Source organism: Vigna unguiculata, chromosome 10 (genome assembly GCF_037176805.1).
Source record: "Vigna unguiculata cultivar grain cowpea cultivar isolate G323 ecotype 2 chromosome 10, ASM3717680v1, whole genome shotgun sequence".
In the NCBI taxonomy this organism is placed as follows: domain Eukaryota; kingdom Viridiplantae; phylum Streptophyta; class Magnoliopsida; order Fabales; family Fabaceae; genus Vigna; species Vigna unguiculata.
In genome coordinates this window covers 37,980,163-38,002,110 of record NC_140801.1, presented here as the reverse complement: position 1 = coordinate 38,002,110, position 21,948 = coordinate 37,980,163, and the positions used below count along the sequence as shown (strand labels likewise).

The 21,948-nt window shown below is 34.7% G+C and overlaps 1 pseudogene across 1 annotated transcript; it reads left to right on the top strand.

Annotated features, from left to right (window-relative positions):
• Positions 1-20,433: 20,433 nt before the first annotated feature.
• On the top strand, positions 20,434-21,545 carry LOC114167258 (PRA1 family protein B4 pseudogene; annotated as a pseudogene). Its single transcript, XR_014985477.1, has one exon. The product of XR_014985477.1 is annotated as a PRA1 family protein B4 pseudogene (transcript).
• Positions 21,546-21,948: the final 403 nt, after the last annotated feature.

Below are 21,948 nucleotides of genomic sequence, written 5' to 3'. Positions count from 1 at the left end.
ATCTCCTATGCAACAATTTAATTTATATTGATACACATGCATTCACCAATAAACCAATTCACCAATTTAATTAATCCCAAAGGAACATTCAAATTCATAGAGACTTACAACATAATCGAATGATGCTTCCACTCATGCATTTTAAAGACCTCCAAACCAATAATCATGTGTATCATATATCTCTAACTACACACATCCAAATTAAAATAACACCATAAAAACTAAAGAGCAACCTATGATGAACCCGCTGTCCAAATTTCAACTAAATCGGACGGTTCACGAACTAGGTAACACAGTTTTATGAAAACTGCGTAGAAAAATTGGTGGCGCCCAACGCCTCGCGGTACAGAACCAGCACCCAACAGTTCCTGTTGCACGAAAAATATGAAAAAGAGTGTTTTGGCACATACTTTGATCAATTTAAAGGCACTCAAACATGCAGAATTTAACAAAGGTTCATCCGTCATGCATAAAACTACCAAAAACCAAAGGTGCATGTTCAAACAAAACCATAAAGTCATGCATAAAACAAAACCAGTTTAATTTCGCGGATTAAACTTAAAAAAAATCAGAAACCCATTACCCCCATTTTGTAAAACTCAGTTCGTCTCCTCCAAAACGCATCACTGAAATTGCGTCGCTACTGTTGCCGCCATTGCTGCCACTCTCAATCGCCGTCGTGCCACTTCCAATTGCCGTCGTAACGGCCTTCTTCCGGTAACGTTGTCGATGCCTCCCCCCCATTGCAAAACTCAATTTCTCCTCCAAAACATATCACTGAAGTCGCCGCTACTGTTGTCGCCCATTGCTGCTGCCACTACCGCTGTCGTGCCACTCCCAATCGCCGCCGTGATGGCCTCCTTCTGGTAACGTTGTCGCTGGCTTGAGTTCGACTTTCGGGATCCGCTTTGATGTCGATAAAGAAGCAGGGTAATGGGTTTTGTTGCTCGAGCAATCATCCAAGCTTTTAATTCATCCTTACCAATCATATTTTTCTGATAGTAGCTTCCATTTTTGTGGCGAGAGGAATTCGAATTGGGCTTCCGCGTGAGTGGGGGTTCTACGCAGAAGGGGTTGTTGTGGAAGGTGGGTGCTCTGTTTGGTGCTGCTACAGCCGTTGAGGCGCTTCGGCCGTGGAGGCGCTCTAACCGTTGGGGGAACCAACTGGCTTTGGTGTTGTTGGGCTATCGTGGAGGTAACACCCCTTTTCCTTTAATTTTTCTTCCTACTGTAGTGCATCTGAATTGAATGATAGAGCATATTGCTGCTGATTTGAAGCTTAATTTAATGATATTATCATCATCCATCTTTAATAATTGTTTAGATAGACTTCATTTTAACTAACCAATGTAAAAGTCCATATTTTACACATATTTTTGTATGAAAAGGGTTGTTGCTAATTGATATGTGATCTAAACCTTTGACCCAAAGGGTTAAAAAGAAAAAGAAGAATGCATATTGAGTGATCCAATCGACAGATAAGTTTATTGAGGATGTAATAATTACAATATACTTATATATTGAGATTTAGAAATTGGTTGTGTTATTGAAACACTACCCGCACATGAGTAGTGGAACCATTTGAAAAGCAACATCATCTCTCTATATAGATGCATGTATTTTGGACTGCATTCTTTTGGTGAATGGAAAACTTGAACGTGAAAAGTAGTGAATTTTGATATGTTTGTGATTGGAATTAATGATCTGATTTAGCTAGCTAGCATCTTCATTCCTTATTTATCATATTTTCTTTTTTGATTTTATTTTCTGTCTTTTCCATTGGCCATTAGGGTTTTGACTAGGCAAACTCGAATTACCTTGTTAATTCTGAGTTGTGATCTTTTCTCCACCTTTCTTTTGTTAATTAGAACTTGTCCAAGTAGTTTTGTAATAGTTATATGCACTAGTGTACTTAATTTCTAAATTTTCGCAGTTTTAGCATAGTTTAGTGGTAGTTTTAGGTCTTAAGGACCTAGATTTCGAGTTGTTGTTTTTAGTCATGTGAGTTGTTTTGTAGTCATATTTTGGCATTAGAAACTTGTTTCGATAGTTAGATTAAAGTTGCATAGGTTAGGGTAGTACATGCACATAGAAAAGACTTAATTTAGTAGACTAGTTTTGGTTTTAGGTAGTGATTTTGTGTAAATCTCTTAGGAGACAGTTTGTGAGCTAGGATTAAGTTTTCTTAAGTCATTTTAACCTTGTCTAGGTAATTTCTATCCACTTCTACCCATGATTTAGCATAACCATAGTTTTTAGCCTAGTTTAAGTGTCTTTTTAGAAGTTTTAGGTAATGAAAGTTTGAGTTTTAGGTAGGATTTCAGTTTTGAGTTATTTCTTAGGTTCCTTTTGTCATTTTAAGTTTGTTGAGTAGGTTCTTGTTGTTGTTTTTACCAATTTTCATAGATATCATATTAGAGCAAAAATGTAAAAAGTCAACTCATGGTCAACTTAGCAACTTTTCATCCAATTTAGTGCTTATTTTGGCCACTGTTTCAGCTGCATTTTCTGCCATGGGATCACTGTTTCTGCATCAAACTAAGCCACAAAGTTAGTCACTCTAATTCAATGAGAAAAACATTAACTAAGTTGTGGGTGGTTGACTACTTATGTATAAACTAAGTCACACAAGTTAGCCTCCACATATGAATTTTCGTGTTCCATGTTATTCCTCACTTTGGCATTAGTTTTCATCATTCTTATACTAATTAGATTGTGTTTGCATCATTGGTTAACAATTCCTTTACTAATTTGGTAGTCTTAGCTCATTTTGACAATTTCTAGTTCATTTTTTGGGTTTTGACTAGACAAACTCGAATTACTTTATTAATTATGAGTTGTGATCTTTTCTCCACCTTTCTTTTGTTAATTAGAACTTGTCCAAGTAGTTTTATAATATTTATATGCAATAGTGTACTTAATTTCTAAATTTTCGCAGTTTTAGCATAGTTTAATGGTAGTTTTAGGTCTTATTTCGAGTTGTTGTTGTGTTTAGTCGTGTGAGTTGTTTTGTAGTCATATTTGGGCATTAGAAACTTGTTTGGATAGTTAGATTAAAGTTGCATAGGTTAGGGTAGTACATGCACATAGAAAAGACTTAATTTAGTATACTAGTCTTGGTTTTAGGTAGTGATTTTGTATAAATCTCTTAAGAGACAATTTGTGAGTTAGAATTAAGTTTTCTTAAGTCATTTTAACCTTGTCTAGGTAGTTTCTATCCACTTCTACCCATGATTTATCATAACAATAGTTTTTAGCCTAGTTTTAGTGTCTTTTTAGAGGTTTTAGGTAGTGAAATTTTGAGTTTTAGGTAGGATTTCAGTTTTCAGTTATTTCTTAGGTTCCTTTTGTCATTTTAAGTTTGTTGAGTAGGTTCTTGGTGTTATTTTCCCAATTTTCATTGATATCAGATTAGAACAAAATTGCAAAATGTCAACTGATGGTCAACTTAGCATCTTTTCATCCAATTTAGTGCTTATTTTGGCCATTGTTTTGGCTGCATTTTCTGCCACGGGATCACTATTTCTACATCAAACTAAGCCACAAAGTTAGTCACTCTAATTCAATGAGAAAAACATTATCTAAGTTGTGAGTGGTAGAGTACTTATGCATAAACTAAGTCACACAAGTTAGCCTCCACATATGAAATTTTGTGGTCCATGTGATTCCTCACTTTGGCCTTAGTTTTCATCATTCTTATACTAATTAGTTTGTGTTTGCATCATTGCTTAACAATTCCTTTACTAATTTGGTAGTCTTAGCTCATTTTGGCCAATTTCTAGTTCATTTTTTGGGTTTTGACTAGACAAACTCGAATTACCTTGTTAATTTTGTGTTGTGATCTTTTCTCCACCTTTCTTTTGTTAATTAGAACTTGTCCAAGTAGTTTTATAATACTTATATGCACTAGTGTACTTAATTTCTAAATTGTTGGAGTTTTAGCATAGTTTAGTAGTAGTTTTAGGTCTTAAGGACCTAGATTTCGAGTTGTTGTTTTTAGTCGTGTGAGTTGTTTTGTAGTCATATTTTGGCATTAGAAACTTGTTTGGATAGTTAGATTAAAGTTGCATAGGTTAGGGTAGTACATGCACATAGAAAAGACTTAATTTAGTAGACTAGTCTTGGTCTTAGGTAGTGATTTTGTGTAAATCTCTTAGGAGACAGTTTGAGTTAGGATTAAGTTTTCTTAAGTCATTTTAACCTTGTATAGGTAGTTTTTATCCACTTCTACCCATGATTTAGCATAACCATAGTTTTTAACCTAGTTTTAGTGTCTTTTTAGAGGTTTTAAGTAGTGAAAGTTTGAGTTTTACGTAGGATTTCAGTTTTGAGTTATTTCTTAGGTTCGTTTTGTCATTTTAAGTTTGTTGAGTAGGTTCTTGGTGCTATTTTTACCAGTTTTCATAGATATCATATTAGAGCAAAAATGTAAAAGTTCATCTCATGGTCAACTTAGCATCTTTTCATCCAATTTAGTGCTTATTTTAGCCACTGTTTCAGCTGCATTTTCTGCCATGGGATCACTGTTTCTGCATCAAACTAAGCCACAAAGTTAGTCACTCTAATTCAATGAGAAAAACATTAACTAAGTTGTGAGTGGTAGACTACTTCTGCATAAACTAAGTCACACAAGTTAACCTCCACATATGAATTTTTGTTTTCCATGTTATTCCTCACTTTGGCCTTAGTTTTCATCATTCTTATACTATTAAGTTGTGTTTGCATCATTGCTTAACAATTCCTTTGCTAATTTGGTAGTCTTAGCTCATTTTGGCCAATTTTTAGTTCATTTTTTGGGTTTTGACTAGGCATACTCGAATTACCTTGTTAATTTTGTGTTGTGATCTTTTCTCCACCTTTCTTTTGTTAATTAGAATACGTGTATTGAAGTACCCTAAAGATTCTCCATCAGTTTGCACTTGCATTTAAGGTTTAAATAAAAAAGTCAAAGTTTAGTCAACTTTCTAAATGTCTTCTTGTTTTGCACGTACATTACTATCTTCTTTTGTAGTTTCTTCTTCTTTGACTCAACCTCAACCCTTCTCTGGTGTTTTTGGTATGTAACTTTCATTGTAATTGGTACCTTGATCATGATTTGTATATGTGAATTGCTATTGAACTAAAATAGTATTATAAAATTGGTGCAAAAATTGAATCAAGTTAAATAGAGGTGTGCCAGAATGAAGAAATTATTTGTGCACCCTCTATCTTTGAAGGGGTAACAGAGTTGAAACTGTCAGTATGCGTTAGACTTTTGGCTTGTAAATCTAATTAGAACATTCCCAACCAAACATTAGACAATATGGCAAAAATCTATTTATATCTAACACAACCAAATAATTCTTTGCCAAAGAATTATTATGAAGCCAAGAGATTAGTTTCAAAGTTGGGATTAGAGTCTAAGAAGATTGATTGTTGTGTTAATGGATGTATGCATTTTTATGACAACGATAATAGCAAAAATGATGCATCCTTGCTTGAATGCAAATTTTGTGGACAAGCTAAATATCACACAATCCATGCAGGAAGAAGGCAAGAAAAACCAATTCCATTGATGTAAGACCTGTGAAAATTAATTAATTAAATAATTAATTAATAAATGCGGGTAGAAGGAGCCTTTATGGCATTAAATATTGTTGATGTGACGTGGAAAAGTACTAGCTCAAGTGGTTGAGAGTACTTTAAATTGTGTGAAAGGACTTGGGTTTGAGTCCTATGTATGCCATTTATGTGTGTTATATTATTATTAATTTTTAACAATATGTATGAGTGTGGAAGTGGTAATGTAATCCTATATTGATGTGAATTAACATGAAACATGAATTGGCATATTGGTTGTGCTTTGGCCTTATGAAGGGAGGGTCACAGGTTCAAACCTTGATAGACATGAATTAACTTTTATTTTTGATAAGTCTAGTTTTGGAGGGAATGTGAGAAGGCAAAGGAAAACCTAGTGTAAAGAGCAACCAAGGGGGGGCTGAAAAACCATCAAATAATTACCTTTGAATGAGCATTAAACACACCATAAAGACACCTATAAAAGGCAAATTTTAGGTGGAAGGAAGGGTTTTTGCAGTTGTTTTGTTTTGCCTTGAGAGGAGAACGAAAATTGGAGAGGGAGTGGTGAGTCTTGGGTGCACAAGAGGTTGAATTTGGAGAAGGCTTGGGGAGAGGCACTCTTTTCTTCTCAAATTTTAATCAAAAATTCCAGGTTAGGGGAGTTATCCTTTGTGCTTGTAAATTTCATGAGATGAGTATGATTCTGTGTCATTGCCTTTCTAGTTGAATTATGAGTGTTGTGAATTCGGTGTATGCATGATGAGAGTAAGAATTGGTTTGGTTGTTGTTGGTTGCAATACCCGTTTTATGCTTTATTGGATTTGAGGTGAGGGTTTTGGTATGGAATGGTTAGGGATGATTCAATCTCGAGTTGGGGTAGTTTAAATGAATGATATAACATGTTCTGATGTTTGCTGGCCATTATTTTATGCTTAGTAATGTGTGAATTGCGTTTTGGTATGGTTGTGGTGATTTGTGTGCGTGAAACAGAGACGAAACTCTACAATTTTCGCCCAAGTGAGTCCATCTCGCCTAAGCGAAAGTTGCAGAATCAGATTATAGCTTTTGGCTCGCGTAATTCGCTCAGGCGACCAGGATCAAGGTTGAGCGACCTGGTCTCTCGCTTAGGCAAGAGTGGCTCGCCTAAGCGAGATCGCGATGAGGCCTGCATGTGTTGAGCGCGAATCCTCGTCCAAGCGAGGAGTTTTGTGTGTTGAGCGAACTAAGTCTCGCTTAGGCAAGCAGGGCTCGCCTAAGCGAGATGATGTATTGCAATTACTGTTTCACACTCACTCAGGCGAGGTGGGCTAGCTTAAGCGAGGCTGATGGACTAGCCTAGGCGAAGGTCCTTGGCTTAAGTGAGTGTGCTATGTATTCTATGCTTGTGTGTGCTGTTTGGGAATGGTTGATTGTCAATTCTTAAATCAGAGGTATTATATGCGTGTGTGTGATGTGGTTGGACTTGAAGGACTAAGTCCATAGGATTTAGGATGTGCTTGGATTGAGTCGCGAGCAAGGAGTTCGTGATGGGTGGACCGCATGCAGAACGTGAACTGTTTAGTTCACCGGAGGTACTCTTGTTGGGATGAGTGAGCGAGGGAGTTCATTTCATGCTCAACTTGAGAATGCTATGAGCGAGGGAGTTCATAGTAGGAAAGGTGGGTATGCGGGTCCAGGTCTGGGTCCGAGCGAGGAGTTCGGATGAATGGGCGTGAGAGTCCGTGAAGAAGGACTACAAGCGGGATAGGCTTGTAGGTTGGACCACGAGCGAAGAGGGTCGTGGTAGCACATGAAATCCCAGATTTAGAGTACATGCATGAACTCATATTGGTTATGAGTGTGGGAAAGGGGGTGTTTTGTAAACAAATGAATAATTATGAATGGGTTGGGGGTTATTTCATATTTATTTACTTATATGTGCATAGCTCACCCTATCTGTTTGTGTATGGCGATGATCGGGTAACTTGTTATCCGGGAGCAGATGATGTTTCAAGTGGGCCAAGAGATGCATAGTGGCGGAGAGTAGGCTCAGAGTACGAGGGGAATTTATAAATGTTTTACTTAATTTCTATGTAATCTGATTACAGCTTTCATGGATTTGGATTTAATTGTAAAGGCGAATTTTATGTTATTTTGACTATTAATATTTTATTTTGAATGTTTAAAGTTTAAAATTTCCCGCGTTTTTGGGAAATGGTTTAATAAATAAATGAGAAAATTATTTTACTTCGTTTTATTCTATTGTATTTTATTTTTCTTTAAGTAATATCCTACCGGGATGTTACAATTGAAGTTTATGTTCTACTTGCCTATAATTCCAAGATTACAAAGAATGATTGCTTCAATGGAAACAGCACAACACATGACATGGTATTATGAGAACAAAACTCAAGGATTGCTACGTCATCCATCTGACAGTGAAGCCTGGAAGCACTTCGATCGAAAACATGAATCCTTCACTAGTGATCCTCGTAATGTTCGACTTGGTCTACGATCGGATGGATTTAATCCATACATTCAAGCGTCGTCTTCACCATATTCTTCTTGGCCTGTGATTGTTACTCCATACAATCTTCCACTTGAGATGTGTATGACAAAGCCTTTCATGTTTTTAACATGTCTAATACCAGGTCCATCTAACCGAAAGGCATCCATATATGTTTACTTGGAGCCTTTGATTGATGATTTGAATAAGTTGTGGAGTGATATTTGAACGTATGATGTTTCAAGGAAGCAAAATTTCCTTATGAGGGCAGCTTTGATGTGGACTATTAATGACTTCCTTGCATATGGAATGTTATCTGGTTGGAGCACACATGGTAGATTAGCTTGTCCGCATTGCATGGAGCACACTATGACATTCACATTGAATTATGGTCGGAAAAGATGTTGGTTTGACTGCCATCGGAGGTTCTTGGCCACTGACCATCCATTTAGGAGAAACAAAAAGGCATTTTGCAAAGGGGAAGTTGAAACGGATAGGCCACCTCCTAGGTTGACCCCATCACAAGTTTGGAGAAGAGTCAAAGATTATCCAAAAGTGACTGAAACTAGTGTGACAAGGATAGATGGGTATGGAGAGTGGCATAATTGGACCAAAAGAAGCATATTTTGGGATCTTCCATACTGGAAAGATAACTTGCTGAGACATAATCTCGATGTCATGCATATAGAAATAAATTTCTTTGACAACATCTTCAACACCTGATGAATGTTAGTGGCAAGACCAAAGATAATGACAAGGCAAGAAAAGATTTATCTTTATATTGTGGCCGAAAAGACTTGCAGTTGAAGCCACAATCTAACGGGCGGTTGCTCAAACCAAAGCAAAATACACCTTCACAAAAGATGAATCTAAAATAATTTGTCGTTGGATCAAGGAACTAAGAATGCCAGATGGTTATTCTTCAAACTTGGCAAGATGTGCTAATATCGATAGGTGATAAACCATGATTACTATATCTTTGTATGTTTTAGACTTTTATTCTCGTTTCAAATCACAATCTATTCATTTCTTTTTATAGATTTATGGAGGAATCAAAACGTTCTGTAAAAAATAAAGCCAGAGTGGAATTTTCAATTTGTGCAACCTACTTGCATCGTGAAACAACATATTTTTGTTCTTATTATTTCAAGAACTTCATCTTGTGGCCTAGCAATGTTAGGAATGAAACACACTGGCAAAATGAAACATGTGACTCAACATTATCAGTGTTTCGACAAGTTGGTCGTCACGCAGGCAAGGAGTTGACTTATTGGTTAACTGATGCTGAATTCAACTATGCTCATGTCCATGTGTTAATCAATTGCACTTAAGTTAAATCTTACCTTTAGTATGTTCTAATTTCAATCTTTGCACCTTAATCAGGAAGTTTATATACTTACTAATTATATTCTTATCTAATAGCTCATTCGTTGTGGCTAACCAAGTACATGAAGGAACTGCTTCTGCTTGAATATACTCAGAGTTTCCTTACTGGTTCAAACATCAAGTAAGTATGCTCCTATTTCTTAAACAAATTGTTGTTATCCAAATTCATGTAACAATTTATTGTTTCATATTTGTAGGTTTATAATGCGTCATTAAGTCCCAAAAATCAGGATTTAAGGGATTTGGCAAATTGGCCCATGAGATGCGTAAAAGAATGGCACATGTACTTTGTTAATGGGTACAAGTTTCACGCCAATGAATGGTCCAAAGGAAAAAAGACAATTAACTGTGGTGTGTACGTCAAGGGCATTACAGAGGGTGGTTATGATGATTTTTATGGAATAATTCATAAAATATTTGAGCTAGAGTACAACAGTTGTATTTCTTCAAAGAAAGTAGTTGTTTTTTTATTATGAATGGTTTGATCCTTCTAGAGATGGTACAAGAGTGAATCCTAGGTATAATATTGTTGAACTTGAAATGAGTAAAAGATATCGACCTTTTGATCCCTTCATTCTAGTAAATAATGTTAGACAAGTTTACTATGTCCCATATCCAACATTTCGGAGCATCGACAAAAGTGGTTGGTGTGTTGCGATACAAACTAAGCCTAGGGGTTGCATTGAGTCAAATGAGGTGGAAGAAGATATTCCCTATCAAGTTGATGAAATGTCACATGCCCATGAAATAATCGAAGTTGAAAGTGTATCTACATTGCATGACTTTGATGGTGCTCCAAAGGAGAAATACAAGAAGAAGATGGAGAAGAAGAAGAAGACGAAGAAGATGAAGGCGACCAAGAAGAAGAAGAAAAAGAAGAAGATGATGATGATGATGACAACGACGAGTATGACAATCATGACAAAAATGATAAGGAGGAGGATGACGACGATGATTGAATTATTTAGTTGTTGTGAGATGTTGTTGTGATTGTTGTAATTGTTAAATTATGTAAAAGATTCATTAATTATGTTTTAGCAAACTTTAAATATATCACTTGTAAAAGTATTATTTTGTGGTTGGTAATGTGAAATAACACATGTCATTTTAAACTGTAAAATAACTATCTTATTGATATTTGATGTTCAATTTTGTGGTTTATATAGTTTGATTGTTGCAATGTCACCTAGACGTCCATCTGGTTCTGATAAAGGGAAGAAGACAAAGCCAAGAAGACAGCCACCACGGTATATCATAAGGGTTCCTGGCCAAATACCACAGAGTGCGCCCATTCAAGCACCATCACTTGCTGGGGTACCCATACCACACCCTGCTAAGGTTACCACACCATCTACATCTATTCTGTCACCACACCCTATTGTGGTACCCACACTAGACCTTATCATGGTACTCGCACCACCTACCTCCACACCACACCCTATTATGGTTCCCGCACCACCTACCTTCACACCACACCCTAATGTGTTTCTCGCACCACCTACCTCCACACCACACCCTACTGTGGTTCCCACACCACCTACCTCCACACCGCAACCTTCTCATCAAGGACCATCCCCTATTGTGGTTCACACTTCTTGTAGACCTTCCTCATCCTTTAATCCTTCTCCTGATGTTGCTCATGTAGCAGATGCTCCTGATTCAGCTGATGATGATGTTGACTCTCCTTTCCATGAGCGACCGATGATTGAGCCTTTTAATCGAGGGTAATATCCGATTATCGTAAATACTAATTTGTGTGCCATGACTTGTTATTTCCCTTGCCTTCTTTTTGATGACTTTTATGCATTTATATTTAAATTTGTTCCTTCTAGAGTTGCTTCTCAGGCCATCACAAGATCTATTAAGCAATAGTTCCTTTCGCCTTATCCATCATGGGGAGTCATACCTCTAGAAGAGAAAGAACCTTTCTGGCAATGATTTAAGGTAAAACGTCATGAAACTTATTTTCATTCCATATTTATGTATGTATTTCAAATGAAAAGTAGATGTTCACTATTATTAAACTTTAAATACCATGCATATTGTGTTGTCAAGATCATATGTACTTGATTTATTTTTACAGAGGTCGGTTCAGTGGAGACCTGAGCACGAAGGTCAAATTAAAAAAAAAAATTCCACATCAGAGCATCTCATAGGTTATCTGAGATGTTTAGAGATGCCCGGATTGTAGGAGAACGCCCTTATTGGATTGGGGAGCATATCTGGAATCGATTGCTAGAACATTGGAATTCTCCTTCTTATCGCAATAAATGTATTACAGCGCAAAGGAATAGAGCTTCAGAAAAGGGTGGGACCCTACACACAGGTGGTTCCATTACCACTCATGAGCATGCCCTTTGTATGGTAAAAACCTTAATTCTTTTTATTTTCATATTATGATATAATTTACTTCTTTTAAAACCGATGTATACATACAACCATTTATTTTGTTAAAGTTAAAAGAGTTGGGGCGAGAGGCATATATTGATGAGGTATTTTACCAAACTCATCTTCGCAAGGGATCTGGCCAGTTTGTTGATGAAAGGTCTCAAAGAACACATGTAAGGAAATCCTTTTACTATTTATTATTTCCTTTAAACTTAAATGTTCTACCTTATTTAACTAATTTGTCATTGTTTTCTTTAACAGGAAGAATTTTCAACTAGACTCTCACATGTCAGATCTGAGCAAGGGTCCTGTCCTGATGCGTCAGAGCATAATGATGATGCTGATAAGGAAGACGTCATTAGGACATAGTGTTGGGTTGACGTTGTCGGTGGAAAAAATAAAGGAAGACTTTATGGCACTGGAGAACTTGGCAAAGGTTACACTATTGGAAGAGGTATCCACAAACAACAAGCATCTTCTTTCAGCAGTGCTGAGGAGGCCGTGAACTGGCTCACGCAACGACTAGAACGTGATCAGGCTTATGAAAATTTGAGAAGTCAGTTTCAAAACTTCCAAAATCTAGTCATGGCCTTTCTACCTGTTGATGCCCACACCTGTCTTCAACAACAGTAGTCCAACCCAACACCGCCCCAGCAACAACCCACTGCAGTCCAGCCCACTCCAATCCAACCACAGACTGAGCAACAAGAAGACCCAGCAGAAGAAAATCATTCAAATGATTATGGAGATTATTAGGACTTTTTTCTATATTGAGTTTGTAACTTATGTCTTCTTTTACATTAGTTAAACATAACCTATGAGATTGTGATTGATAGATGTTTATTTTTATTTCACTTTTATATGTAGACTCTTAGAATATTTATGCGTGTGATGTATGTATAAGATACCTGTTTGGATTGGCTAGGGATAATTATAAGATGGGCAGGTCTGATTGTATTTGTGAGATTGCAGGTTTGATAAATTGTGTGGGTTGTACGAATACAAAACGCACTGGAAAATGGTTTTAAAATTACCGACAGATTATTCCGTCGACAATCCGTCGGAAAATGTTGCGCCAAACTCATGTATTTACCGACGGATAATGTCCTTCGAAAATTACTGACGGATCCTTCCATCAGAAATTACAGACGGATCTTGCCGTCGATAATTACTGACGGATAATGTCGTCGGTAATTACCGAAGGACATTATCCATGGTAAATATTAGCTACGACCCTTTTACGACGGATTTTAGCCCGTCGGAAAAATTAGATTACTAACGGATATTTGTTGTTATCGACGGATCTCGACCGTCGGTAATATTTTTTTTTTTTGTAGTGTATCACCCCTTTACGCAAGGCCTCTTTGCATCAAGTCTATTTGTTCAGAACTCTCCCTTTCCAACACTCACGATTTGCAGTCTCAAAACCAATCATCTATGTCTCAATTTTATCTATTAACTATCTATTAATTATGCTTAATAGCTAAAAACGAAAATTACTTATTAATGGTTGTAATTGTCATTCAAGGACCTTTACTTGATGGTTTCGCAGCCCATCCATCTACTCCTTAAGACAGCTAGGGTTTCTAACCTTTCTCATCCATGCCAAAAAATGATTTTAGCAAAAAGAAAGTTATTTTGCTATTAATTATGCTTAATAGCTAAAAACGAAAATTACTTATTAATGGTTGTAATTGTCATTCAAGGACCTTTACTTGATGGTTTCGCAGCCCATCCATATACTTCTTAAGACAGCTAGGGTTTCTAACCTTTCTCATCCATGCCAAAAAATGATTTTAGCAAAAAGAAAGTTATTTTGCGTAGACCAAGGTTCAAACACACAACCACATCAAGCATATTATTATTAAAATAATAGCGATTAAAATTACACACAAATGACATCCACAGAACTCGAACTCAAGTCCTCCCAACACAATCAAATATTCTTAACCATTTGAGCTAGTATCATTCCACGTCATGTAAACTAGCATTAATTATCATAAAGATTCCCACTACCCACATTTATTAATTATTTACTTATTTAATTAATTAAATTTCTTGGGTCTTACACATCTTGATTGATAGTGATAGTACATACAACTCTTAGATGAACATGTTACTAAGAAGTACGGGTACAAAATTGAAAGTATGGAATATGTGCATGTTGTCGTGGTGAACGACCAAATTTAAGATTTCTTCTTTGGTCAAGAATTTTAGTTGGACCATTCAACAAACAACCTTTAAAATAGATATGTTATGACTTGGTCTTGGTCATCAAATGGTTGATCAGGCTTGGTGACATCACATGGAAATTTGATAAACTCACAATGGAGTTCAAAGTTCAAGGGTGAAGGCATGTGTTCAAAGGGGCCACAACATTTAATTTGAAAACTGTTAAGAAATAACAACTATACAAGACTTTGGTGGAAGGAGTATGTATGTCAGTGATGCAACTTTGTACAACAAAAGACACTCTATTGTCTTCCTTGACTACTCATGCAAACCAACATTTTATACCATTGGAAGTAGAACATTTATTACAAGAATTTGAAGATATGTTTCAAGATCCCAAACAGTTGCCATTGTTTCGGCGAGGGCATGACTACAATATTCATTTAATACAAGGAGTAAACCTAGTAAAAAAAAGGATGTATAGATATGCCAAGAACCAGGAAGACATTATTGGCAAACTTATACATGAATACTTTCAATTGGGAGTTATTCACGACAGTAATAGCCCATATCCAAGTTCAGTGGTTTTGATGGGAAAGAAGGACGGTTCTTGGAGATTTATGTGTGGACTACCGTGATTTAAATAAGAGTACGGTAAAAATTAAATTCTCAATTCCTTTAGTTGATGATTTTTTGGATGAACTCAAAGGATTTACTAACTTGAGAACAGGGTATAACCAAATAAGAATGAACATTGGAGATGTGTCTAAAACAACATTCAAAAAACATGGAGGGCACTACGAATATTTGGTGATGCTATTCGAACTCACTACAAATATGTTGAGGTACCAAATTAATTAAATAAAGAAGTGATGATACATGTCTTTATAAATGAGTGTTTTTGTGTGAAACTCATGGTTATTCATTAAGTAACATCGTCATGTAGTGTTAATCTAATGGTCTGGCGAAAGGAAAAAAAATGCTTTTGTTTGATATGGTAAATGTTATGCTTCAGTTATAGCTTGCCTAAAATTATATTGGGTAAAACTTTATATTATGTTGGTTATATCCTCAAATAGAGTTCCTTGCAAAAGGTTGTGATAAAATTCTTATGAGTTAAAAAAAAATGAGAACCACATTTAAAATATATCAAAGTGTACGGATGTCTTGCAATGGTTAATATACCTCTTAATGAAAATAAATAAAAATTATTGGTTATATATTCTGAAGTGAGTGAAAATATACCTCTATTACTATTTTTCCATCTAGTGTAATATTATTTGTATTTCTTCTAGTTATGACAATATGTCCAATTTCTTGAGATGATTGAAGGATATATTAATGTAAATTGGATATTGATTTTGGTGAAATCTCTTTTTTATACACTAATAAAAAGTTATAATATATATCACTTGATCAAAATCACAAAAAGGATAAAGATTAAACTAATAATAATAGAATTTTAACATACCTTTCATCTTTTTACTTCAATATATGTAGGACGGTAATAAAAAAAATTCATGACAATTACATTAAATTATTATACTATAGTAAATAAATTTATTTATATAATTATAGTGATAAAATTACATGTATGATAATGAGTTAGAGAATAAAAATAATTATTTAAAAAATATCAAAATAACATTCTACATGATAAAAATAAACAACAAATAAAAATATTAAAAAAATCGATCAATTTAACCAAATTCTAAATTTAATTTGAATATCATCGTACATAATTCTTTTAAACCAAAATAATGTTACAATATTCATATTTTGGATATAATATTATTTAACTATATTACAATTACGTTAAAATTATCTTAATTTTTTATATATTAAAATTTATTTAATGTCACATTTAACTATAAATTTTATATTTATTAATTATATTTTAATTAGTATTTTTAAGCACTTATTTGCCTTCTTCAAAAAAATTAATAAATAATGTATTCAAATCGAGAACACTAAAACAAACAAGAATAGAGCATATATAATCCTGACAATTTTTTATCTAGAAAGTTATATTTAGGTATAATTACTGATTTGGTACCCTAACTTTTTCATTAAGTTCAATTTGGTACCCAAACTTTTGGTTTGTTTAATTTAGTACCCCAATTTTCTAAAGAGATTCAATTTGGTCATCTCCGTTAAATTGGAGTTAACACCGTCTCCGTAAAGGACACGTGTCAAGCCATGAAATTTTTAATTTTTTTTTTTTAAAAAATTAAAACTGTCACGTGTCAGTTTATCATCGTGCCACGTGGCAGCTTACAATCATGACACGTGGCAGTGGTAATAGTTATTTTTAATTTAGTACCCCAATTTAAATTTTTGGTTCAATTTAGTACCCAATTTTTTAAAATGATCTAATTTCATCATCTCCAATTTGAGACCAAATTAGTAAATAAGCTTAATTACAACTTATATATACATATTACAATAACTTTTTCTAATATATACATCAAATCATTTCACCTAAATACTTAAATTATTTTATTTTTTAGATTTTAACCTTTGTAATTTTTTACACATGAAATTTTTTACACTTGTAAAAAATAAAATAATTTGAATATTTAGGTAATTATTTGATGTATAAATTCAAAACAATTATTTTAACATGTATATATAAGTTATAATTAAACTTAGTTACTAATTTGGTTTCGAATTAGAAAGGACGAAAGTAGATCATTTTAAAAAATTGTGGTACTAAATTGAACCAAAAATTTAAATTAAGGTACTAAATTAATTGAAAACAACTATTACCACTGTCACGTGTCATGATTGTAAGCTGACACGATGATAAACTGATACGTGACAGTTTTTAAATTTTTTGAAAAAACTATAATTTTTTTTAAAAAAATTAATTTTAAAAAAATTAAAAATTTCATGGCTTGACACGTGTCCTGTACGGACACGGTATTAGTTCCAACTTAATGGAGATGACCAAATTGAATCTCTTTAAATAATTGGAGTACTAAATTGAACAAACTAAAAATATGAATACCGAATTGAACTTAAACCAAATGAGTAATTATACCTTATATCTATCTAAAAATTTGAAACAGTGACTTATAGAAAGCTGTGATTGAACCCGCCACTTGCATGAAAGCGAACTCCAGCAAACAAGAACAAATCACCAACACAAGCTATTTTACTATCACGAAAGTTGTAGTTCCTTCCAATTGAATTAAAGGTATTATTACTTTACTTCTTTAATTGCAACCCAACAGATTTTCCTTTCACATGTATTGACCAAGTTCACTTCATGATTGAACTCTCTTATTTCAATGGATGACATCTTGTGGTTGTTTAACCGGAATGATTCTCACTTTGATATTTCTTGAATTCTCAATCACAATCGCTTCACAGATCAAATATTTGATCAAATGCCTCAATAACTTGAATCTAATTCAAAAGCCACCAATTGATGTGAATTTTTGTAACGAAATAGAACCGATGTATTCAAAGCTTCAATTAACCAAATTAGAACATCTCAAGTCATTTTCCAGCACCACACATCTCAAAGCTTCAATTGTTGCTTTTGCTGATTCTACAGAACATAAGCAAACCACGTATCACAATTCAATTTAACTCGCACAAGAATTTCATTTGAAATATTGAACTCAACTGAAGAAATTATTCATGCAAGACTCTGAACAAAATGATTCCACCGATTCGATCAATATCCTTTCACCTAATCAACACGTTGAACTCCATTGAATCAAGGCACTGAATAATTAATTGAGTTAGCACTGAAAAGAAGAAGATTATTACTTCAACAAATTTTGATCAGACACATGCAGATATTGCATCATCTTGCGAAGCAGTTGAATGTTTCCAATTCTTGCCTCGCAATTCTGCTTCAATTCCCGCGATTCAGCTGCTTCTACGATTTCATTGTGAACTGAAGCCGAATGCACAAAAAATCAGTTTGAATAAGAAAGTATCCTGTGTTGTTTGATAATTGGAACCGCCAAGACCAGAAGATTTACCTGCTTCCAATAGTTCTCATTACAATTACCGTAACGATTTGAACCTGCATTCCCCAAAATATTAGAGCACTATTGCAAACTAGTTTTAAAGAGAATTTATCACAACTTTTACCAAACTCATAGAAAATAAAAATGGTAAGGAAAAGGAAAATGAAAACAATAAATTCCATTCACGGAATTGAGGTATTTCTTTTTTTATGGAAAAAACAACAACACAAACAATATATCAGATAAGCAACGGATATAATTTTCCCTAACTTGTAAGAATATATGAGGAGTAATAATCAAACCTAATAAATCACCACAGGCACAAATAAAGATACCAAGATTTTTAACGTGGAAAACCCCTCAAATCAAGGTAAAAATCACGAGTCATCCAGACAAAAGAAATAGCTCCATTATGAAGAGTTTCAATCAACAACACAAATGAATGCCAACATCCAACCAAATAGCAAAGCAACAAAGCTTTCAAAATATAGAAGAGCAAGAGAAGAAAAACCTATAAAATTACTGCTGTAGTGAAAAATTAATATCTCCCAACTCAGACCTCGTATCAACGATCCGACCAGTCAGAATGAAGAACAATGAGTTCCAAACTTGCTGTAAAAATTTCAGCCCGATCCAACGGTGAACGAATCCGCAGCGTCTATTTTACGGTGGCAGCTCTGTGAAAAAACGTGAACATAATTTTCCTCTACCTCTCCCTGTGCTAGGATTTTCAGTGTGTTCTGACTCTATTGTTCTGCCTCTATATTTATTTTGCAGCTCCATCTCTACTAAGTTAAGTGAGACATGAGCTTCTCAAGTTTTGGACATTTTCTCCACATAGGAAGGGAGCCCAATACCCAACACTTTTATTGCCTTCATCCATTTCTTTGTATACTTATGGTGGGTAAGAAAGTCCAATTTATTCCTAAGTTAAAAACATTTCAAATTATAATCTGAAAAATTATTTTAAACCGTATAATTCAAAATTTAAAAATATAATTTTGGTCTGGCAAAAAGTTAAATATTTTTTACCGAAAACAAAATTTTAAGAATACTTCTGACTTAATGTGAAATTAAGAACACACTAAGGTCAGAAAAAATAGTTTTCTCCTTATTTGAGGGTTAATCTCTTATTTATAGGCAAAACAATTACAAATACAATAACAGATTGACTAAAATATCCGTTATATAAAAAATATCTTAATAAATATCAATTAGTAACAAAGAAACCTAGATTCAAAGACTTTCATGTATCGGGTTAGGTCCATGAACGACCAAGATGATACATATATTACAAAATGTGAAAATATATTATAAAATGTAAAATTTTAAGAAAATAATACAAATTATATTATTTAAAATATAGTTATATACATATTTTGAATTACACAATCCAAAATTTATTTTATGTTATATAACAAGATTTAATACAAAGATGCATTTTAAATTATAAAATTTAAAATATATTTTTAAATTGTTTAATCTATCAATTCATTCTCACATGCACTATATTTTCAAATTATTAACTCGGATTCGGAACCTAAAAATTTAAAAATATATTATGAATAACTTAACTTGAGATACAAATTCGAATTTTTAAACTACACAATTAAAAATTGTGTATTTCTGGACCTTAAAATTCATTTTCAATAACGTCATCAAACACATATTTTTAAATTTTACAATCATAAATTTAAATCTTGAACAATTTAGACATTTACAACGTTGCTACATTGCGTAAGAGAGCATGAGGTACAAAGTAATTGTATGAATATTATTTTATTGCAACATGAATTTCATACTCGTTTATAATAAACGTCATGCTTGTTCTGTTATTGTATAAAAACTAAACTCGGTCTCTATTCGTCTTGTAACAAAAATAAAATAAAATAAACACTTAATTTATACTGTTTAATAACTTTTGGTATCATCTTTAATAAATTAGTATATCTGCTAACATTATATTGTTGACAATTATTTTAGCTGTATTGTTTTAATTAGAGAATTATATTCTTTAACAAATTAAAAAATATTTGTATTTTATAACATGCGAAATGCATAATTTTTTACTTAAAATTATTACATAAAATTTTCAATTAAAAATAATTATTACATACTATTTTTAAAATTTATTTATAAAAGTATATATTTTCTTAAAACTGTATTATTTTTTAATATAATAAAACTTTTGATGCACGAATTTACGTGTTTTTCCTAGTCAACATAATAAAAAGGATTGAGGCTGACATGAGAGTTATGAAATTAAACTTGTAATAAAATCATTGAATCAAAAGAAGCATTCGCATAGTATTCTAAGGAACCGCATCAATCGAAAGAGGGTGAAAGAAAACCACATAATTTGTGAGATTTTGACCTAACAAAAAAAAAAAGAAAATGTTGGGGTAATTCCCACTTTCAAAACTATATATCGTGCCTCTTTCCACAAACGCGTTTGGCAAACGACGTGTGACTGACGACGAAGGACCTCAAACGCACTGCGTTTTTCGTCGGTGATGCGTTCTAACCTTCTCCACTAAGCAACCAAACAAAGCATAAATATAAATACAAACTCCTTCTATCTTTCTTCTCATATTTTCTCTCTCTAAAGATTAAAACCAGTTCCCTCCCTTTCTCCCTCTAAAAACATGGCTACCACCGCTCCTCCCGTCCTCCCAATCTCCAACTCCCAACCCGCCGCCGCAGGAGGTCCCGGCGCGGTGTTGACGGATGCCCCTGCCAACAACCCTGCCTTCCGCGCCTTCATCAACCACCTCTCCACCTCCCTCCGCCATGGCCTTGACCAGCGGCGCCCCTGGGCGGAGCTCGCTGACCGCTCCGCCTTCTCCAAACCGGAATCGTTCTCTGAGGCCACACTCCGAGTTCGCAAGAACTTCTCATACTTCCGCGTGAACTACTACGCTGTCGTTTCGCTGATCCTTGCGATCTCGCTCCTCACCAATCCCTTCTCCCTTGTCCTCCTCGCCGGCCTCCTCGCCTCCTGGACCTTCCTATACCTCTTCCGCCCCTCCGACCAGCCTCTCGTCATCCTTGGCCGAACTTTCTCCGATTTCGAAACCCTAGCTATCCTCTCCGGGCTCACCGTCTTCGTCGTGTTCCTCACAAGCGTTGGCTCCGTCCTCGTCTCCGCTCTTATGCTCGGCGTCGCCGCCGTTTGCCTCCACGGTGCTTTCCGCGTGCCTGAGGATCTGTTCCTCGACGAGCAGGACGCCTCTCAGACCACTGGATTCCTCTCCTTCCTCCGCGGCCCCGCTGCTGTTGCCGCTGCCGTTCCAGCCGTGTCCGCGCGAGTCTGAGTGAGGAATCCTTAGATCTGACACTCCCGATCCGTTGATTTTTGGTGCCTCGAAGCGACAGGAATGTGGAAATGTAGTCTCTTTTATCTGATTCCTCAGATCTGATACTCTCTTCCGATCCGTCGTTTTTTGGGCCTCTTAGCGGAATGAACGTGGAAACGTAGTTTCTTTTATTTTTTATTTTTGTTTAAATTCCTTTATCCGTATGAACAAATTCTATTATACATAAGGTGAATAATAAGAATTATCATGGTATATGTATGGATCTTTGTTGTGTTTCCTTTTTAACATACGTGATTTGTTGATCCATCAAGATCTGCCAATTTTATCAATTTCATTCTGTGATTTGTTTGATTTCTTGAAATTTGGGATCAACAACCTTAAAGGAATGATCAAGAACCGTACTTTGTATTGGTATAGCAATTATGTTGTAAGATTTCAGTGGCTCTGGTGATTGTTTGAATTTGAAGATCTGGTTGATGGATCTTTGATTTTTCTCAATTTTATTCATGCATCATTAAGCTTCTCAAGAATTATATTGTACTCAGGTGATTACTTTTTTCGTTTTTATTCGCAATGTATTAACTTATCTTGGTTTTTTTTTGTGTTTGATTCAATGGAAATTGAAATTGGTGATGTAATGCTGCCTAGATATCAT